The sequence below is a fragment of the Triturus cristatus genome, chromosome 10 (genome assembly GCF_964204655.1).
Source record: "Triturus cristatus chromosome 10, aTriCri1.1, whole genome shotgun sequence".
Classification (NCBI taxonomy): domain Eukaryota; kingdom Metazoa; phylum Chordata; class Amphibia; order Caudata; family Salamandridae; genus Triturus; species Triturus cristatus.
Window position 1 is genome coordinate 668,081,261 of NC_140593.1, and position 19,941 is coordinate 668,101,201.

Consider the following 19,941-nt stretch of genomic DNA (forward strand, 5'->3'; position numbering starts at 1 on the left):
TTGAGGAATGGGTAAAAGTGAATGGAAATGGCCAATTTACTCATTCTGAGGCCTTAAAAAGTGTTTCTCCTCCACGGGAAGTGAATTAAATAACATTTGGAGGCCTTTATTGTTCAATGAAAAACGCCAGATTTTTGATGAAAGAGATAACCACCCCCCCTTACGACATGCTTCAGAAACGAAAAAAATGGTCCATTTTCAAATGTTGCCTCTTTGAACTACAATTCACATTTGTATGTGGAAAATCACTTTTAAAGATAAAATGAGATGTTTAAAGTGATTTTCATGCTTCCAGGGGCCTTAAACACAAGATTTGAGGAATGGGTAAAAGTGAATGGAAATGGCCAATTTACTCATTCTGAGGCCTTAAAAAGTGTTTCTCCTCCACGGGAAGTGAATAAAATAACATTTGGAGGTCTTTATTGTTCAAGCGAAAACGCCAGATTTTTGACGAAAGAGATAACCACCCCCCCTTACGACATGCTTCAGAAACGAAAAAAATGGTCCATTTTCAAATGTTGCGTCTTTGAACTACAATTCACATTTGTACGTGGATAATCACTTTTAGAGATAAAATTAGATGTTTGAAGTGAATTTCAAGCTTCCCCGGGCCCTAAACACAAGATTTGAGGAATGGGAAAACGTGAATGAAAATGGCCAATTTATTCACTCTGAGGCCTTAAAAAGTTTTTCTCCACCCCAGAAAGTGAATTAAATAACATTTGTAGGCCTTTATTGTTCAATCAAAAATGCCCGATTTTTGATGAAAGAGATAACCACCCCCCCTTACGACATGCTTCAGAAACAAAAAAAATGGTTCATTTTCAAATGTTGCATCTTTGAACTACAATTCACATTTGTATGTGGATTATCACTTTTAGAGATAAAATGATATGTTTAAAGTGATTTTCATGCTTCCAGGGGCCTTAAACACAAGATTTTTGGAATTGGTAAAAGTGAATAAAATGGCCAATTTACTCACTCTGCGGCCTTAAAAAGTGTTTCTACTCCACGGGAAGTGAATAAAATAACATTTGGAGGCCTTTATTGTTCAATCAAAAACGCCCATTTTTTGGTGAAAGTGATAACCACCCCCCCCCCTTACGACATGCTTCAGAAACGAAAAAAATGGTCCGTTTTCAAATGTTGCCTCTTTGAACTACAATTCACATTTGTACGTGGAAAATCACTTTTAAAGAAAAAATGAGATGTTTAAAGTGATTTTCATGCTTCCAGGGGCCTTAAACACAAGATTTGAGGAATGGGTAAAAGTGAATGAAAATGGCCAATTTACTCACTCTGCGGCCCTAAAAAGTATTTCTACTCCACGGGAAGCGAATTAAATAACATTTGTAGGCCTTTATTGTTCAATCAAAAACGCCCGATTTTTGATGAAAGAGATAACCACCCCCCTTACGACATGCTTCAGGAACGAAAAATATGGTTCATTTTCAAGTGTTGCATCTTTGAACTACAATTCACATTTGTATGTGGATTATCACTTTTAGAGATAAAATGAGATGTTTAAAGTGATTTTCATGCTTCCAGGGGCCTTAAACACAAGATTTGAGGAATGGGTAAAAGTGAATGGAAATGGCCTATTTACTCATTCTGAGGCCTTAAAAAGTGTTTCTCCTCCACGGGAAGTGAATTAAATAACATTTGGAGGCCTTTATTGTTCAATGAAAAACGCCAGATTTTTGATGAAAGAGATAACCACCCCCCCTTACGACATGCTTCAGAAACGAAAAAAATGGTCCATTTTCAAATGTTGCGTCTTTGAACTACAATTCACATTTGTATGTGGAAAATCACTTTTAGAGATACGATTAGATGTTTAAAGTGATTTTCATGCTTCCAGGGGCCTTAAACACAAGATTTGAGGAATGGGTAAAAGTGAATGGAAATGGCCTATTTACTCATTCTGAGGCCTTAAAAAGTGTTTCTCCTCCACGGGAAGTGAATTAAATAACATTTGGAGGCCTTTATTGTTCAATGAAAAACGCCAGATTTTTGATGAAAGAGATAACCACCCCCCCTTACGACATGCTTCAGAAACGAAAAAAATGGTCCATTTTCAAATGTTGCGTCTTTGAACTACAATTCACATTTGTACGTGGAAAATCACTTTTAGAGATACGATTAGATGTTTAAAGTGATTTTCAAGCTTCCAGGGGCCCTAAACACAAGATTTGAGAAATGGGCAAAAGTAAATGAAAATGGCCAATTTACTCACTCTGCGGCCTTAAAAAGTGTTTCTCCTCCACGGTAAGTGAATAAAATAACATTTGGAGGTCTTTATTGTTCAAGCGAAAACGCCAGATTTTTGACGAAAGAGATAACCACTCCCCATTACGACATGCTTCAGAAACGAAAAAAATGGTCCATTTTCAAATGTTGCGTCTTTGAACTACAATTCACATTTGTACGTGGATAATCACTTTTAGAGATAAAATTAGATGTTTGAAGTGATTTTCAAGCTTCCCCGGGCCCTAAACACAAGATTTGAGGAATGGGAAAACGTGAATGAAAATGGCCAATTTATTCACTCTGAGGCCTTAAAAAGTTTTTCCCCACCCCAGAAAGTGAATTAAATAACATTTGTAGGCCTTTATTGTTCAATCAAAAACATCAGATTTTTGATGAAAGAGATAACCACCCCCCTTACGACATGCTTCAGAAACGAAAAATATGGTTCATTTTCAAGTGTTGCATCTTTGAACTACAATTCACATTTGTATGTGGATTATCACTTTTAGAGATAAAATGAGATGTTTAAAGTGATTTTCATGCTTCCAGGGGCCTTAAACACAAGATTTGAGGAATGGGTAAAAGTGAATGGAAATGGCCTATTTACTCATTCTGAGGCCTTAAAAAGTGTTTCTCCTCCACGGGAAGTGAATTAAATAACATTTGGAGGCCTTTATTGTTCAATGAAAAACGCCAGATTTTTGATGAAAGAGATAACCACCCAACCCTTACGACATGCTTCAGAAACGAAAAAAATGGTCCATTTTCAAATGTTGCGTCTTTGAACTACAATTCACATTTGTACGTGGATAATCACTTTTAGAGATAAAATTAGATGTTTGAAGTGATTTTCAAGCTTCCCCGGGCCCTAAACACAAGATTTGAGGAATGGGAAAACGTGAATGAAAATGGCCAATTTATTCACTCTGAGGCCTTAAAAAGTTTTTCCCCACCCCAGAAAGTGAATTAAATAACATTTGTAGGCCTTTATTGTTCAATCAAAAACATCAGATTTTTGATGAAAGAGATAACCACCCCCCTTACGACATGCTTCAGAAACGAAAAATATGGTTCATTTTCAAGTGTTGCATCTTTGAACTACAATTCACATTTGTATGTGGATTATCACTTTTAGAGATAAAATGAGATGTTTAAAGTGATTTTCATGCTTCCAGGGGCCTTAAACACAAGATTTGAGGAATGGGTAAAAGTGAATGGAAATGGCCTATTTACTCATTCTGAGGCCTTAAAAAGTGTTTCTCCTCCACGGGAAGTGAATTAAATAACATTTGGAGGCCTTTATTGTTCAATGAAAAACGCCAGATTTTTGATGAAAGAGATAACCACCCCCCCTTACGACATGCTTCAGAAACGAAAAAAATGGTCCATTTTCAAATTTGCCTCTTTGAACTACAATTCACATTTGTATGTGGAAAATCACTTTTAAAGATAAAATGAGATGTTTAAAGTGATTTTCATGCTTCCAGGGGCCCTAAACATAAGATTTAAGAAATGGGTAAAAGTAAATGAAAATGGCCAATTTACTCACTCTGCAGCCTTAAAAAGTTTTTCTCCTCCACGGTAAGTGAATAAAATAACATTTGGAGGTCTTTATTGTTCAAGCGAAAACGCCAGATTTTTGACGAAAGAGATAACCACCCCCCCTTACGACATGCTTCAGAAACGAAAAAAATGGTCTATTTTCAAATGTTGCGTCTTTGAACTACAATTCACATTTGTACGTGGATAATCACTTTTAGAGATAAAATTGGATGTTTGAAGTGAATTTCAAGCTTCCCCGGGCCCTAAACACAAGATTTGAGGAATGGGAAAACGTGAATGAAAATGGCCAATTTATTCACTCTGAGGCATTAAAAAGTTTTTCTCCACCCCAGAAAGTGAATTAAATAACATTTGTAGGCCTTTATTGTTCAATCAAAAATGCCCGATTTTTGATGAAAGAGATAACCACCCCCCCTTACGACATGCTTCAGAAACAAAAAAAATGGTTCATTTTCAAATGTTGCATCTTTGAACTACAATTCACATTTGTGTGTGGATTATCACTTTTAGAGATAAAATGATATGTTTAAAGTGATTTTCATGCTTCCAGGGGCCTTAAACACAAGATTTTTGGAATTGGTAAAAGTGAATGAAAATGGCCAATTTACTCAGTCTGCGGCCTTAAAAAGAGTTTCTACTCCACGGGAAGTGAATAAAATAACATTTGGAGGCCTTTATTGTTCAATCAAAAACGCCCATTTTTTGGTGAAAGAGATAACCACCCACCCTTACGACATGCTTCAGAAACGAAAAAAATGGTCCGTTTTCAAATGTTGCCTCTTTGACCTACAATTCACATTTGTACGTGGAAAATCACTTTTAAAGAAAAAATGAGATGTTTAAAGTGATTTTCATGCTTCCAGGGGCCTTAAACACAAGAATTGAAGAATGGGTAAAAGTGAATGAAAATGGCCAATTTACTCACTCTGCGGCCTTAAAAAGTGTTTCTACTCCACGGGAAGCGAATTAAATAACATTTGTAGGCCTTTATTGTTCAATCAAAAACGCCTGATTTTTGATGAAAGAGATAACCACCCCCCCTTACGACATGCTTCAGAAACAAAAAAAATGGTCCATTTTCAAATGTTGCCTCTTTGAACTACAATTCACATTTGTATGTGGAAAATCACTTTTAAAGATAAAATTATATGTTTAAAGTGATTTTCATGCTTCCAGGGGCCTTAAACACAAGATTTGAGGAATGGGAAAAGTGAATGGAAATGGCCAATTTACTCATTCTGAGGCCTTAAAAAGTGTTTCTCCTCCACGGGAAGTAAATTAAATAGCATTTGGAGGCCTAAATGTTCAATCAAAAACACCAGATTTTTGATGAAAGAGATAACCACCCCCCCTTACGACATGCTTCAGAAACGAAAAATATGGTTCATTTTCAAGTGTTGCATCTTTGAACTACAATTCACATTTGTATGTGGATTATCACTTTTAGAGATAAAATGAGATGTTTAAAGTGATTTTCATGCTTCCAGGGGCCTTAAACACAAGATTTGAGGAATGGGTAAAAGTGAATGAAAATGGCCAATTTACTCACTCTGCGGCCTTAAAAAGTTTTTCTCCTCCACGGTAAGTGAATAAAATAACATTTGGAGGTCTTTATTGTTCAAGCGAAAACGCCAGATTTTTGATGAAAGAGATAACCACCCCCCCTTACGACATGCTTCAGAAACGAAAAAAATGGTCCATTTTCAAATGTTGCGTCTTTGAACTACAATTCACATTTGTACGTGGAAAATCACTTTTAGAGATACGATTAGATGTTTAAAGTGATTTTCAAGCTTCCAGGGGCCCTAAACACAAGATTTGAGAAATGGGTAAAAGTAAATGAAAATGGCCAATTTACTCACTCTGCGGCCTTAAAAAGTTTTTCTCCTCCACGGTAAGTGAATAAAATAACATTTGGAGGTCTTTATTGTTCAAGCGAAAACGCCAGATTTTTGACGAAAGAGATAACCACCCCCCCTTACGACATGCTTCAGAAACGAAAAAAATGGTCCATTTTCAAATGTTGCGTCTTTGAACTACAATTCACATTTGTACGTGGAAAATCACTTTTAAAGATAAAATGATATGTTTAAAGTGATTTTCATGCTTCCAGGGGCCTTAAACACAAGATTTTTGGAATGGGTAAAAGTGAATGAAAATGGCCAATTTACTCACTCTGCGGCCTTAAAAAGTGTTTCTACTCCACGGGAAGTGAATAAAATAACATTTGGAGGCCTTTATTGTTCAATCAAAAACGCCCATTTTTTGGTGAAAGAGATAACCACCCCCCCTTACGACATGCTTCAGAAACGAAAAAAATGGTTCATTTTCAAGTGTTGCATCTTTGAACTACAATTCACATTTGTATGTGGATTATCACTTTAAAGAAAAAATGAGATGTTTAAAGTGATTTTCATGCTTCCAGGGGCCTTAAACACAAGATTTGAGGAATGGGTAAAAGTGAATGAAAATGGCCAATTTACTCACTCTGCGGCCTTAAAAAGTGTTTCTACTCCACGGGAAGCGAATTAAATAACATTTGTAGGCCTTTATTGTTCAATCAAAAACGCCCGATTTTTGATGAAAGAGATAACCACCCCCCCTTACGACATGCTTCAGAAACTAAAAAAATGGTCCATTTTCAAATGTTGCCTCTTTGAACTACAATTCACATTTGTATGTGGAAAATCACTTTTAAAGATAAAATGATATGTTTAAAGTGATTTTCATGCTTCCAGGGGCCTTAAACACAAGATTTTTGGAATGGGTCAAAGTGAATGAAAATGGCCAATTTACTCATTCTGATGCCTTAAAAAGTGTTGCTCCTCCACGGGAAGTGAATTAAATAACATTTGGAGGCCTTTATTGTTCAATGAAAAACGCCAGATTTTTGATGAAAGAGATAACCACCCCCCCTTACGACATGCTTCAGAGACGAAAAAAATGGTCCATTTTCAAATGTTGCGTCTTTGAACTACAATTCACATTTGTACGTGGAAAATCACTTTTAGAGATACGATTAGATGTTTAAAGTGATTTTCAAGCTTCCAGGGGCCCTAAACACAAGATTTGAGAAATGGGTAAAAGTAAATGAAAATGGCCAATTTACTCACTCTGCGGCCTTAAAAAGTTTTTCTCCTCCACGGTAAGTGAATAAAATAACATTTGGAGGTCTTTATTGTTCAAGCGAAAACGCCAGATTTTTGACGAAAGAGATAACCACTCCCCCTTACGACATGCTTCAGAAACGAAAAAAATGGTCCATTTTCAAATGTTGCGTCTTTGAACTACAATTCACATTTGTACGTGGATAATCACTTTTAGAGATAAAATTAGATGTTTGAAGTGATTTTCAAGCTTCCCCGGGCCCTAAACACAAGATTTGAGGAATGGGAAAACGTGAATGAAAATGGACAATTTATTCACTCTGAGGCCTTAAAAAGTTTTTCTCCACCCCAGAAAGTGAATTAAATAACATTTGTAGGCCTTTATTGTTCAATCAAAAACACCAGATTTTTGATGAAAGAGATAACCACCCCCCTTACGACATGCTTCAGAAACGAAAAATATGGTTCATTTTCAAGTGTTGCATCTTTGAACTACAATTCACATTTGTATGTGGATTATCACTTTTAGAGATAAAATGAGATGTTTAAAGTGATTTTCATGCTTCCAGGGGCCTTAAACAGAAGATTTGAGGAATGGGTAAAAGTGAATGGAAATGGCCTATTTACTCATTCTGAGGCCTTAAAAAGTGTTTCTCCTCCACGGGAAGTGAATTAAATAACATTTGGAGGCCTTTATTGTTCAATGAAAAACGCCAGATTTTTGATGAAAGAGATAACCACCCCCCCTTACGACATGCTTCAGAAACGAAAAAAATGGTCCATTTTCAAATGTTGCGTCTTTGAACTACAATTCACATTTGTACGTGGAAAATCACTTTTAAAGAAAAAATGAAATGTTTAAAGTGATTTTCATGCTTCCAGGGGCCTTAAACACAAGATTTGAGGAATGGGTAAAAGTGAATGAAAATGGCCAATTTACTCACTCTGCGGCCTTAAAAAGTGTTTCTACTCCACGGGAAGCGAATTAAATAACATTTGTAGGCCTTTATTGTTCAATCAAAAACGCCCGCTTTTTGATGAAAGAGATAACCACCCCCCCTTACGACATGCTTCAGAAACTAAAAAAATGGTCCATTTTCAAATGTTGCCTCTTTGAACTACAATTCACATTTGTATGTGGAAAATCACTTTTAAAGATAAAATGATATGTTTAAAGTGATTTTCATGCTTTCAGGGGCCTTAAACACAAGATTTTTGGAATGGGTAAAAGTGAATGAAAATGGCCAATTTACTCACTCTGCGGCCTTAAAAGTGTTTCTACTCCACGGGAAGTGAATAAAATAACATTTGGAGGCCTTTATTGTTCAATCAAAAACGCCCATTTTTTGGTGAAAGAGATAACCACCCCCCCTTACGACATGCTTCAGAAACGAAAAAAATGGTCCGTTTTCAAATGTTGCCTCTTTGAACTACAATTCACATTTGTACGTGGAAAATCACTTTTAAAGAAAAAATGAGATGTTTAAAGTGATTTTCATGCTTCCAGGGGCCTTAAACACAAGATTTGAGGAATGGGTAAAAGTGAATGAAAATGGCCAATTTACTCACTCTGCGGCCTTAAAAAGTGTTTCTACTCCACGGGAAGCGAATTAAATAACATTTGTAGGCCTTTATTGTTCAATCAAAAACGCCCGATTTTTGATGAAAGAGATAACCACCCCCCCTTACGACATGCTTCAGAAACTAAAAAAATGGTCCATTTTCAAATGTTGCCTCTTTGAACTACAATTCACATTTGTATGTGGAAAATCACTTTTAAAGATAAAATTATATGTTTAAAGTGATTTTCATGCATCCAGGGGCCTTAAACACAAGATTTGAGGAATGGGAAAAGTGAATGGAAATGGCCAATTTACTCATTCTGAGGCCTTAAAAAGTGTTTCTCCTCCACGGTAAGTGAATAAAATAACATTTGGAGGTCTTTATTGTTCAAGCGAAAACGCCAGATTTTTGACGAAAGAGATAACCACTCCCCCTTACGACATGCTTCAGAAACGAAAAAAATGGTCCATTTTCAAATGTTGCTTCTTTGACCTACAATTCACATTTGTACGTGGATAATCACTTTTAGAGATAAAATTAGATGTTTGAAGTGATTTTCAAGCTTCCCCGGGCCCTAAACACAAGATTTGAGGAATGGGAAAACGTGAATGAAAATGGCCAATTTATTCACTCTGAGGCCTTAAAAAGTTTTTCTCCACCCCAGAAAGTGAATTAAATAACATTTGTAGGCCTTTATTGTTCAATCAAAAACACCAGATTTTTGATGAAAGAGATAACCACCCCCCTTACGACATGCTTCAGAAACGAAAAATATGGTTCATTTTCAAGTGTTGCATCTTTGAACTACAATTCACATTTGTATGTGGATTATCACTTTTAGAGATAAAATGAGATGTTTAAAGTGATTTTCATGCTTCCAGGGGCCTTAAACACAAGATTTGAGGAATGGGTAAAAGTGAATGGAAATGGCCTATTTACTCATTCTGAGGCCTTAAAAAGTGTTTCTCCTCCACGGGAAGTGAATTAAATAACATTTGGAGGCCTTTATTGTTCAATGAAAAACGCCAGATTTTTGATGAAAGAGATAACCACCCCCCCTTACGACATGCTTCAGAAACGAAAAAAATCGTCCATTTTCAAATGTTGCGTCTTTGAACTACAATTCACATTTGTACGTGGATAATCACTTTTAGAGATAAAATTAGATGTTTGAAGTGATTTTCAAGCTTCCTAAACACAAGATTTGAGGAATGGGAAAATGTAAATGAAAATGGCCAATTTATTCACTCTGAGGCCTTAAAAAGTTTTTCTCCACCCCAGAAAGTGAATTAAATAACATTTGTAGGCCTTTATTGTTCAATCAAAAATGCCCGATTTTTGATGAAAGAGATAACCACCCCCCCTTACGACATGCTTCAGAAACAAAAAAAATGGTTCATTTTCAAATGTTGCATCTTTGAACTACAATTCACATTTGTATGTGGATTATCACTTTTAGAGATAAAATGATATGTTTAAAGTGATTTTCATGCTTCCAGGGGCCTTAAACACAAGATTTTTGGAATTGGTAAAAGTGAATGAAAATGGCCAATTTACTCACTCTGCGGCCTTAAAAAGTGTTTCTCCTCCACGGGAAGTGAATTAAATAACATTTGGAGGCCTGTATTATTCAATCAAAAACGCCAGATTTTTGATGAAAGAGATAACCACCCCCCCTTACGACATGCTTCAGAAATGAAAATAATGGTTCATTTTCAAATGTTGCATCTTTGAACTACAATTCACATTTGTATGTGGATTATCACTTTTAGAGATAAAATGATATGTTTAAAGTGATTTTCATGCGTCCAGGGGTCTTAAACACAAGATTTTTGGAATGGGTAAAAGTGAATGAAAATGGCCAATTTACTCACTCTGCGGCCTTAAAAAGTGTTTCTACTCCACTGGAATGGAATAAAATAACATTTGGGGGCCTTTATTGTTCAATCAAAAACGCCCATTTTTTGGTGAAAGAGATAACCACCCCCCCTTACGACATGCTTCAGAAACGAAAAAAATGGTCCGTTTTCAAATGTTGCCTCTTTGAACTACAATTCACATGTGTACGTGGAAAATCACTTTTAAAGAAAAAATGAGATGTTTAAAGTGATTTTCATGCTTCCAGGGGCCTTAAACACAAGATTTGAGGAATGGGTAAAAGTGAATGAAAATGGCCAATTTACTCACTCTGCGGCCTTAAAAAGTATTTCTCCTCCACGGTAAGTGAATAAAATAACATTTGGAGGTCTTTATTGTTCAAGCGAAAACGCCAGATTTTTGACGAAAGAGATAACCACCCCCCCTTACGACATGCTTCAGAAACGAAAAAAATGGTCCATTTTCAAATGTTGCGTCTTTGAACTACAATTCACATTTGTACGTGGATAATCACTTTTAGAGATAAAATTAGATGTTTGAAGTGATTTTCAAGCTTCCCCGGGCCCTAAACACAAGATTTGAGGAATTGGAAAACGTGAATGAAAATGGCCAATTTATTCACTCTGAGGCCTTAAAAAGTTTTTCTCCACCCCAGAAAGTGAATTAAATAACATTTGTAGGCCTTTATTGTTCAATCAAAAATGCCCGATTTTTGATGAAAGAGATAACCACCCCCCCTTACGACATGCTTCAGAAACGAAAATAATGGTTCATTTTCAAATGTTGCATCTTTGAACTACAATTCACATTTGTATGTGGATTATCACTTTTAGAGATAAAATGATATGTTTAAAGTGATTTTCATGCGTCCAGGGGTCTTAAACACAAGATTTTTGGAATGGGTAAAAGTGAATGAAAATGGCCAATTTACTCACTCTGCGGCCTTAAAAAGTGTTTCTACTCCACTGGAATTGAATAAAATAACATTTGGGGGCCTTTATTGTTCAATCAAAAACGCCCATTTTTTGGTGAAAGAGATAACCACCCCCCCTTACGACATGCTTCAGAAACGAAAAAAATGGTCCGTTTTCAAATGTTGCCTCTTCAACTACAATTCACATGTGTACGTGGAAAATCACTTTTAAAGAAAAAATGAGATGTTTAAAGTGATTTTCATGCTTCCAGGGGCCTTAAACACAAGATTTGAGGAATGGGTAAAAGTGAATGGAAATGGCCTATTTACTCATTCTGAGGCCTTAAAAAGTGTTTCTCCTCCACGGGAAGTGAACTAAATAACATTTGGAGGCCTTTATTTTTCAATGAAAAACGCCAGATTTTTGATGAAAGAGATAACCACCCCCCCTTACGACATGCTTCAGAAACGAAAAAAATGGTCCATTTTCAAATGTTGCGTCTTTGAACTACAATTCACATTTGTACGTGGAAAATCACTTTTAGAGATACGATTAGATGTTTAAAGTGATTTTCAAGCTTCCAGGGGCCCTAAACACAAGATTTGAGAAATGGGTAAAAGTAAATGAAAATGGCCAATTTACTCACTCTGCGGCCTTAAAAAGTTTTTCTCCTCCACGGTAAGTGAATAAAATAACATTTGGAGGTCTTTATTGTTCAAGCGAAAATGCCAGATTTTTGACGAAAGAGATAACCACCCCCCCCCTTACGACATGCTTCAGAAACGAAAAAAATGGTCCATTTTCAAATGTTGCGTCTTTGAACTACAATTCACATTTGTACGTGGATAATCACTTTTAGAGATAAAATTAGATGTTTGAAGTGATTTTCAAGCTTCCCCGGGCCCTAAACACAAGATTTGAGGAATTGGAAAACGTGAATGAAAATGGCCAATTTATTCACTCTGAGGCCTTAAAAAGTTTTTCTCCGGGGGCGTGGTTACCGCCTTACGAAGATGGCGGCTTTTCCCTGACGCTCCCGGGGTCGGGAGGACAACGCCGATTTTTTCTCGCGTAACTGCGAGTGCAAGGATGCCACAAAGTGAGGACAGGCTGTCTGAACATCCGGAGCGCCGAATTTTGCAGTCGCTATGTCAGTAAGCTACATTTAATCCTCTTTAATTCCCTCGGAGGTCCCGTTTTCGGAACGGCCGCCATTTTGATTTTTCGCCTGAGGAGAATGTAAGCTAATGGCTTGAAGAAGCTTGCTGCAAAAGTGGTTTTTGCCCCTCTTGGCTATTATTTCTGATTAACTCTGGCTTTTTCTTCATTTTTTCACCAACTTTTGATAATCTCAATGATACATATCTGGAGAATACGGAAGGTGCGTAGTTTGTGCAGCGTTTTCTTCACCAAATCAGCCGCCATTTTGTGCATGCACCTCACGAGAGTGTTTTTCTGTGCTGTCCTCTTCAGATAACACAGTTCTTCCTCACTCATGGCTATTCTTGACGAGTGTTTTTGTCTCAGATATTGAAATAGTTTTATGGAACTGCCTCATTTTTTCGGATACGTCAATTCAGTGACTATTTCTTCAATTCCGTTTGAACGCGCGCTTCAATGAGGTTTGCTGATGCTTGCTTGATCTGACAGTGACGTTAACCATTTAACTAGTGCTACTCTACTTCTGGGCCACGTCTCTGCCCCTCTCACTTGGACTGTTGGACTTGCCTCTTATGGGGAGAACGAAAGGCTCACTTGCTAAACACCCTACGCCTAAGCATACCCTCATCAAAAATTCAAAAGTTTTTACTGCCTTCTCCAAACTAGAGGATTCATTGTTATTCTCACAAGACCCCACGGAAAATATGGATCCCTCTCCCTCGCCAGTGCCTGCTGTGAAGTCTGTCACCAAGCGTTTAAAGCATAACCCGCCTTCTCCTCCTAAATCGACCTCGCCTGTTTCCATGGAAACACTACTGGAAGAAATTAAGGCCCTTCGTCCCTTTATGGAGGAAACAAATAATAAACTACAAGTTCTCACTGACACTTGGGCTCAACTTGATTCACGAATTACTGCAGTTGAAAGTCATATGTCTTCCTTTACAGACACTAACACCAATGTATCTCACCTTCAATCTCAAGTGTCTGCCCTCCAACGCCAAGTCGAGGATCTTGAAAACCGTAATAGGTGGAACAACCTGCGTATTTATGGTCTGGTAGAGGGATCAGAAGGGTCGGATCCTCCTACCTTCTTTAAAACTTTTCTACCCAAGATTCTCCATATGCCGGAAGGCACTGCTCTCAACATTCAACGAGCCCATAGGTTAGGACGACTCCCATCGAATGCATCTTCTTCACAGAGGCCGAGAGGTGTCATTTTGTACTTTTTGGAGTACACGGATTTGCTAAAGGTTTTGTCAGCGGCTAAATCCTCTCAACGAGTCACCTGGTCCGGCGCCACTTTGTTTTTCGCTCAAGATTACGCCAAGTCCACAGCCAACAGACGTAAGGCCTTTCTTGATATGAGACCTAATCTTCGTGCCATGGGAGCGCGTTATGGTCTTTTTCACCCCTGCCTCTTTAAGGTCACGTTCAATAACAAGACGACATCCTATGAAGATCCGCAGCAGTTACAGAGTTTCATAAACTTTCACAAGACGGAGACCATGGAAGCTTCGGGACCCTCGTCTTCAAATGTTACTTGATGTTCTGATGATTTTTCTTATGGTTCTTTCATTCATTGCTTCTCTTTATCATCGTCCTTCATGTATTCTTTGGTGTTCTTTTGTAGCTTGGATGGTCTTCTTAATTTGAGTTGGTACCTAATCGTTTTGTTCTGTTTTAACTCTCCTATTCTTCACCACTTACTGTGCTAAATAGTTTTTATGTTTTTGATTTTTGTTCTCTCTCGCATCCGTAGATATCCTATTTTATTGGCGTTTTCCCCCTCGTCCTCCGTCTGGTCAGCCTGGATGGGCTGCCTGTCTCGTGTGGCTTCTTCCCCTCCCCCCTGTTCTCTTGGATCTTCGTCATGTAAGTATGCCTCCTGTTCATATTCTCCTTTTATGCTTTTTTTGCTGTCTTCTGACATTGTTCCTCTTCTCCTCTCTTTCTTTCTCTTTTTTCCTTTTCTTTTCTTCCCGCTTACGCCTCCCTCATTCTATCCTCTTCTCCCTTTCTTTGGTCATTCGCAAATTCATATTCCTTGCTTATGTTTCTTATCCCTTATCGAATTTCTTAATATTATTGTTTTTAATCTTTTCCTCTCTTATCTTCTTCTTTGTACACTCCTGAGTTCTCATTTCTCTACTCTTCTCATTCTCAACCCTATTTATCGCATTGTATGTTCATGGTTTTTGACTTCAATCTCATCCAGTCAAGTTCAGAATTATCACATGGAATGTTAAAGGATTGAACAATCCCATTAAAAGACAACGAGTTCTATCCCATTTAGCAAAGTTAAAAACTGATGTTGCTTTCCTTCAGGAAACCCACCTTCCTGAGGCTGAAGCATCTAAATTAAAAAGATGTTGGGTAGGTAATGTGTTTTCTTCTCCAGCTTTAGGTAAGAAAAATGGTGTTCTTATTCTTTCTCATAAAAAGCTTAATGTATCGGTGATTTCTCAAGAGACTGATTCTGAAGGTCGTTGGTTAATTGTTAAATTACTTATTGACAAAATACCAGTGGTTTTCTTTAATGTTTATGCTCCAGTTTCAGTTGACAATGTTTTTTGGTTACATATTTCTGATAAGTTGCTCTCCCTTGCAGATGATTATATTGTTTTTGGGGGTGATTGTAATCAAGTTTGTGATCCCATTTTAGATAGGAATTCCCCAGTCAGATTTGTAAACAACAAAATGCACTCACAATTTACTTCCACCATTCGTCAAAAGTCTTTAGTTGACATCTGGAGACTGTGTCACCCTGATCTTCGTGAATATAGCTTTTTCTCCCCCCCACACAAATCACAATCCCGTATTGACTACCTCTTTTTAAGTAAACCTTTAACGCAACACGTACTTCAATCAGAAATAGGGTCCATTTTAATTTCAGACCATGCCCCGGTTTCTGTTGATTTTGATCTTCTTCCTTACACCCCATTTGCTGGACGTTGGCGTTTTAATAATTCACTGCTTGCAGATCCTAATTTTTCCAGCCAGTTCAGTTCTTTTGCTTCGGAATTCTTCACCATAAACACAACTCATGATTCCTCCCCTGCTATGATTTGGGATTCTTTTAAGGCAGCTGCCAGAGGCTTTATTATTAACTTTGTTTCTCGGAAGAAAAAAGTTTTTGAGAAACATTCGGCTCAATTGCTTGCCAAAATTAAAAAATTAGAATACGCCTATTACCACTCGTACTCTGAAGCTTCTTTGAAAGATCTTATCACTGCTAAAATTACCTTCAACAAAGCATCCACGGAAGCGGCTTCTTCTTATCTTCTGAAGTGTAGTGCTCGTTACTATGGAGGTCAGAATAAAATGGGGAAAGTATTGGCCAACTATCTAAAATCTCGGCGGGACAGAACTAGGATAGAGTCTTTGAAGGATTCCAATGGTGACATTCTTCTCAAAGATGAAGATATCTTAAATGAGTTTGTCTCCTTTTATAAAACTCTTTATACCCCTGAGGCTCAACCTCTTCAATCTGATCTTTCCTCCTACTTCCAATCCATCTCTTCTCCTCCCTCGCAACATATTGATTTTGATTCATTGCAGCTAGATATCACATTAACAGAAATTTCTCATGCCGTATCGGTTTTGAGGCGAGGGAAAACCCCTGGACCTGATGGATTTACCATTGAATTTAAAGAACACTTTTCGAAACTCCTTCTTCCACAACTTCTTCTTTTGTTTACTTCTTTTATCACAAACGGAACATCTCAAGGTACCTTCCAGGATGCTATGATTTGCCTAATCCCCAAAGAAGGCAAAGATCCCTCTTTCTGTAAAAATTATCGCCCAATATCTTTAGTGAACACGGATTATAAAATTTTTGCTAAAATTCTTGCCTTACGTATTGACCCAATCTTACCTGAGCTTCTTGGTTCGGAGCAATCGGGCTTTGTAAAAGGTCGCTTATCCTCTGATAATTCTAGAGTCTTTTTTAACATTCTTAGCAAGGCCTCTTCCTTAGACTACCCGCTTGCTGCCATAGCTTTAGACGCCGAGAAGGCTTTTGATAGGATTGGTTGGGACTTTATGTTCCATGCTCTTCAGTGGATAGGGTTTCCCTCTAAGTTAATTTCCTTGATTTCTCTCTTGTATTCTGGTCCCAAGGCGTCTATTTTTGCTAATGGTAAGGTCTCCGATTATTTTTCTCTTTCAAGAGGTGTACGGCAGGGTTGCCCCCTATCCCCTCTCCTATTTGTAGTGGCGTTAGAGCCTTTCCTTACCAAAATTAGACAGGATCCCCTAATTACAGGATTCCATTTAGGCTCCCGCCAAGTCAAAATGTCTGTTTATGCAGATGATATTCTTTTATACTGCTCCAATCCCGATACTTCTCTTCCTCCTTTCCTTTCCCAAGTAGATGCGTTTTCAAAACTTTCAGGATACCGCCTAAATCGTGATAAATGTGAAGTCTTACCCCTCAATGTTTTGTGTCTTAAACACTATTTTGACCATACCGGTTTTTCCTGGCAATCCTCTAAATTAAAATATTTGGGATTATGGTTCTCCCCGTCTATTTCCGAAACTCTTAAATACAATTTTGATTACATTACTAAGAAGCTAAATGATTCTATTACCAAGTGGCACCCTCTGTTTCTCTCTTGGTGGGGTAGGTTAGACTCTATTAAGATGATGCTTGCTCCCGTTATTTTATACTCTCTCTCAATGATTCCTGTACATATCCCAGATTACTACTTTAAGACATTAGATCGCACTTTACTAAAATTCCTCTGGAAAGGTAAGCCCCCTCGGATAGCCTTATCTACTCTCAAAAAAGATAAATCAAATGGTGGGCTTAAGTTTCCTGACTTTAAATCTTATCACCACGCATTTTCCCTAAAACAAGCCTCTTCATGGCTTTCCTTGGACCTTCCTACCTATCCTCCAATTTGGCTTAGCATCGAGAAGTTTTTCACTTCCCCCTTCGCCTTTTTGGAATCCCTTGCTTTCTCTGCGCACACTTCTTCTTTGCGTCATCCTGTTATCTCTCGCACACGAAAACTCTTAACTCCTCTCCTACCAGCCTCTTACCCCTCGCTTAACTCACTTTCTCAACAACCTATTTGGCATAATAAATTACTACGTATTAAAAATCGTGCTTTCTATTGGAAGGTATGGCACTCCAAGGGTTTGAAGTGGATTTCCCAACTCTTGATGGGTGATACACCTCTATCCTTCTCAGTCCTCAAATCTAACTTTGCCCTTCCTAACTCCTGTAAGAAGCAATATGACCTTCTGCTTCCCTCTCTTCACCAATATCTTTCGTCACTCCCACCTTCTCCAAATCTCCCTACAACTTGCTTTACGTTGTTTCCATTGTTAAACGCTTCCCCTTCTGCATCTTCCCTTTACAAAGGTCTTTTATCTCTTTCGACGCGGTGCAAAACAAGGACTGAGCTGGCATGGGAAAAGGACTTATTACAATCCTGGTCTGTCTCTTTGTGGGATAAGTTGTGGTTAAAGATTCATAAAACTTCACGGGCGGCCAATACCACTCAGACTCTTTATTTTGTATATCAGCGTGCATTATATTCACCCGCACAATTGGCTTCCTTTTCTTCCACCACTTCATCACACTGCTGGTCCTGCTCATGTTTAAAGGCTGACTTAAAACACATGCTATTTGATTGTCCTAACATTGCTAAATTTTGGCTCTTAGTTTGGTCTCAAATTAACAAAATATTTAACACTAAAGTTCCTTTTTCCCTCTCAAATATATTTCTTGGTTCTTTATCCCCCTCATGGCCTCAACCTTCGTCACATTGTCAGTTAATAGATTTGTTAATTGCCATAGCCTTACATCTAATCACCTTGAATTGGAAACATGCCGATAAAGTCACTTACAGAGCCTGGTGGAACGCCATCTGTTTTAATCACAGACTTGACACCAACTATGTTACCCCTATATCACTAGCAATTAAAAGGGATTTGTTATGGCTCCCTCTCACTACATATTTATCTGCTTCCCCCCCTTCGAATATTTCAATTACTGCTACTGTGAGAACATCGGACGATGTCCGCAAACCGCCCTGATTTAGTTTCGTTGTCTTTTGTTTGAATAATTTATTATTGTTCTTGCATACTGTACTCCTCCCATTATATCACTATATTCGTTTTAGAGTTTTAAAGTACATGCAATGTAATGCTTCATTTTACCTCTTTTGTTGCCATTGATTGCTCTGAACTCTTTCCAATGATATTCATATTGCTTCCCCCCCCCCTTTTTTCTTCCTCTTTCTCCCTTTTTCTTTTCTAGGTCACCGTGTTTATTGTAACCATTATGCTAATTATCCTTTATTGTTCATATCATAATTATTCATGTTGTCTGACCGGATTTTGATTGTACATTGTATTTTCTTGCTGGTCTCAATAAACTTAAACTTAAAAAAAAAAAAAAAAAGTTTTTCTCCACCCCAGAAAGTGAATTAAATAACATTTGTAGGCCTTTATTGTTCAATCAAAAATGCCCGATTTTTGATGAAAGAGATAACCACCCCCCCTTACGACATGCTTCAGAAACAAAAAAAATGGTTCATTTTCAAATGTTGCATCTTTGAACTACAATTCACATTTGTATGTGGATTATCACTTTTAGAGATAAAATGATATGTTTAAAGTGATTTTCATGCGCCCAGGGGTCTTAAACACAAGATTTTTGGAATGGGTAAAAGTGAATGAAAATGGCCAATTTACTCACTCTGCGGCCTTAAAAAGTGTTTCTACTCCACGGGAAGTGAATAAAATAACATTTGGAGGCCTTTATTGTTCAATCAAAAACGCCCATTTTTTGGTGAAAGCGATAACCACCCCCCCCTTACGACATGCTTCAGAAACGAAAAAAATGGTCCGTTTTCAAATGTTGCCTCTTTGAACTACAATTCACATTTGTACGTGGAAAATCACTTTTAAAGACAAAATGAGATGTTTAAAGTGATTTTCATGCTTCCAGGGGCCTTAAACACAAGACTTGAGGAATGGGTAAAAGTGAATGAAAATGGCCAATTTACTCACTCTGCGGCCTTAAAAAGTGTTTCTACTCCACGGGAAGCGAATTAAATAACATTTGTAGGCCTTTATTGTTTAATCAAAAACGCCCGATTTTTGATGAAAGAGATAACCACCCCCCCTTACGACATGCTTCAGAAACTAAAAAAATGGTCCATTTTCAAATGTTGCCTCTTTGAACTACAATTCACATTTGTATGTGGAAAATCACTTTTAAAGATAAAATGATATGTTTAAAGTTTTTTTCATGCTTCCAGGGGCCTTAAACACAAGATTTTTGGAATGGGTAAAAGTGAATGAAAATGGCCAATTTACTCACTCTGCGGCCTTAAAAAGTGTTTCTACTCCACGGGAAGTGAATAAAATAACATTTGGAGGCCTTTATTGTTCAATCAAAAACGCCCATTTTTTGGTGAAAGAGATAACCACCCCCCCTTACGACATGCTTCAGAAACGAAAAAAATGGTCCGTTTTCAAATGTTGCCTCT